The sequence below is a fragment of the Astyanax mexicanus genome, chromosome 14 (genome assembly GCF_023375975.1).
Source record: "Astyanax mexicanus isolate ESR-SI-001 chromosome 14, AstMex3_surface, whole genome shotgun sequence".
In the NCBI taxonomy this organism is placed as follows: domain Eukaryota; kingdom Metazoa; phylum Chordata; class Actinopteri; order Characiformes; family Acestrorhamphidae; genus Astyanax; species Astyanax mexicanus.
In genome coordinates this window covers 47,771,945-47,775,458 of record NC_064421.1, presented here as the reverse complement: position 1 = coordinate 47,775,458, position 3,514 = coordinate 47,771,945, and the positions used below count along the sequence as shown (strand labels likewise).

Sequence of the window (3,514 nt, the reverse complement as noted above, 5' to 3'; positions counted from 1 at the left end):
ATGCATTCAGATGATTTTAATCCGGTGTTTTTGATAGAGAGTAAGATATTTTATGGGTGTAATTTACCTGACGTTGATGCTGATGTGTTTAAGTGTTTAAATCATTTTTTTTTTACCTGATTTTCCAATCTTTTTTTTTTTTATAGGGTCATCCATGGTACCTTTTTTATTTTATTTTTTTATTTTATGTGATGTTGTATGTTGTTGTAAAATACAAAAAAGGGTTCCAAAACTTGTCATGCAGTGAGTGTATACCCAACGTTAGTGAAGGTGTTACTGATTTTAACGTTAGTGTTCCAGGGTTAAAAAGACATAATTCATTCAATTATTCATTTCTTTCACTTTTTGGATTTTTTTATTATAATGAATTATAATCAACTATTGCTCTATCCTGATGTTATTTAATACAATATTTAATACGTTTAGGATTTAGAATTTAGAATTTTGTTGCTCTGTAAATTTCCATTACATGCACCGAGCTCACCTTGACACGCCCACAATGTGTACCTGACACACCCAGTGTGATCTGATGCACTGAAAAATCACTATTCCAGCTGTTTTAAACAACATTTAAAACCATGCAGAAACAACAATCTGCAACAATCTGCTCAGATTACACCCTTAAATACTTTAGTAAAGCAATACTTTACTTAAATCAAGACAAACACATGGTATTTAGTTAATTAAACTTTAATTACACTTTCATTTCATTTCATTATTTGACGTTCAAGCATGAAAAAAACACAGTGTCTATCAGGCCTCGGCGTTCATCTTCCTCATCACTTTTTTCACTTTTTTCCTTTGTCTCCGTGAGCGTGACCGTGTCCGTGACCGTGCGCGTGACCCGGGGCTTCAGCAGATTTTCCTTGGCCTCCGGGTCCCTTTCCTTTACCCTTATCTCCGGGGCCTCCCTCTCCCTGAGGCTTTCCGTGGGGCTTTCCTTCCTACGAGGAGGAAAATACATAATACATACAAATAATATGGCAAAAAACATTGAATAAATGTTAAATTATATGTGCATTGCGTGCTTTAATATTGTTTAAAGCTGTAAAAACATCTTTTACACAATTAAAACACAATTTTAAACTTTTATTTAAAATTGCATAACATAGACACTGATAGTCATGTTGAAACTCTGATATTAAATCAACATTTAAAGGCTTTTAATTGGTTGAAATCAATACTGAAAACAGATTGTCTCAACTAATCACTTTATTGACACTAGTTAAGACATTATTAATCTCTATTTTAGTGATTTAATTATATAAATAGGTTGAAAATCACTATTTTTTTTACAACATATTCTTAAGCATTAACATTTAGCAATATGTAATAATTATAATATTATAATATTAAATGTATTAGTTATAATTAATTCATTTTTTTTATTCATTTAGCAATGTTTATGACTGTTATAAATACTGGGATTAACAATTGTGACCCTCAGTGTAAAGTTGCTATTTTTATCATGATTATTATTATGAGTATTATAATTTATGATCCTTTAAATAAACCTTTCTACACTAAAATAAAACAGTACAATTCTATAAAAACAGAATACAAATACCATCAAATATCGTCGCTGTCCAATGAAAAACAAGCATTTTCAAAACTTTTAAATTTACTAAGCTTTCAATGGAAGTCAATGTAAAAACAGCTTATTTCAGGCAATTTTGGAGAATTTCTATTGGTCCATTCATCGAGACATTTTGTCACAGTTTAAATTAAAGTTTAAGTATCCTAAAATAAAAATCTACAGAATTTCTTTTTTTTAATGGACAGCGATAAATATACAGATTTACCACAAGTAAAGTTTAATTTTTGTTGTACAGCCAATGAAAAAGATGCAAAGTAATACAAGCTTATTTTTAGTAATTATTTGCAATTTAGAACACTTTTTAATCATGTTTAGGAACAAAATATTTAGTTAAATTGATTTATTTTAATACAGGTTTAATATTAGGATAGCAATATTAGAAATATTTTGTGCATTACAGACAGAAAGAGCCTTTAAATATATTTTTTTCCATAACTGGCACATAATTCAGATCTGAAAGGGTAAAACAAGCAGCAATATATATAAAAAAAACTATTACTTTAAATTAATGATGAATTAACATACAATCAGTGCACTTATATTAGATTAACACACTGATTCAACATTGACACATGGAAATGGAAAAATATTGATATAATATTGATTCAATCCTATCTGAATAGATTTGTGCATGGGTATGGGAATTTGCTATGGATTTTGCATTAGCAAATATATTTGTTATGCATATATTATTAGCAGTTACAGATGTATGTTATATTATTCTGCATGAGAAAAGGAGTTAATACGTTACCTCAGGCTTAGCTGCTGTTTATGGAAGAGAAAAGAAGAGAGATAAAGATTAAGATGAAGTTTTGACTTATTTCCATATATTTTCATATATATGTTCAGTGTTTTCCATGAGTTTAAAAGAAATAATAAAAATATTACTTACGTGGCTTGGGGTCACTCATTTTGCAGCACTTTTTTAGAGTTAACAAGATCAACACTGTAGGATAAAATATAAAATATTCCAGTAAATAAAATATATATTTCTAATTTTATCACATAATTCTTTACAATTCTCAACAACAAATTTTACCATCACCACCATTATTATTAGTAGCAGAGTATAGAGTATAAAATACTGTATATCTCCAACAAACAACTAATAAAACAAACTATAAACAAGCGATTAAATAAAAATATATCTCTCTGCATGTGTTTAAGTCAGTGTAGAGGATCTTACCTGTAGTCTCTGATAGCTCACCTCTGAGAGAAACACAGCGCTGAGGGTGAATTTATGATGCAGCCACGCCCGGAAGAAGAGGATAAACAGGTATAGGCAGGTAAAGGTGGAGGAGTGAATGAAATGAGGAGAGAGGAGAGCTAAAGTGGGCGGTCTTGTTGTGCAGCCTTCAGAAATGTGTAAGAATGTATTACATATAAGATAAGGTCAAAATAAAAAAGATAGACAATCATTTTAAAGCATCTGACCTTTTTAATACATTTACACTAAATCAACCAAAATTATCTGATCAATCTTCTTAATTCAATTGCTCTTCTAAAATGTTTAGACATTGTAAATAATTTGCAGTGATGATTACAAGTTTGCAGAATGCAAATTATGTCACCTTATAACCACAAGCTTGGAAAAATGGATTTTTTAAAGATTTTAAGAAACTCAGCAGTGTGATATCCCAAGCTTTCAGCATAACAAGGAGCACTGTTCAATCCTTTATCCAAAAATAGGAAAAGTATTCTCAGAGAAGAGAAGCAGCCAAGAGGCCCATGGTCACTCTGGAGGAGCTGCAGAGATCCACAGCTCAGGAGGATCAGCAGAATCTGTCCACAGGACAACTATAAGTCGTGCACTCCACAAATCTGGCCTTAATGGAAGAGTGTCATGAAGAAAATCAATGTTAAAAGAAAGACATAAGAAGTGCTGCTTGTACAGCAAACATGTGAAAGAAGAAAGTT

At 30.7% G+C, this 3,514-nt stretch overlaps 1 long non-coding RNA gene across 1 annotated transcript; it reads right to left on the bottom strand.

The window, feature by feature from the left end:
* Positions 1-674: 674 nt before the first annotated feature.
* LOC103036887 (uncharacterized) lies at positions 675-2,901 on the bottom strand. The gene is made up of 4 exons (XR_452795.4): positions 2,784-2,901; positions 2,490-2,543; positions 2,349-2,362; positions 675-944 (listed from the first exon to the last, which is right to left on the bottom strand). It is a non-coding gene; the product is annotated as an uncharacterized LOC103036887 (long non-coding RNA).
* Between the last annotated feature and the right edge of the window lie 613 nt (positions 2,902-3,514).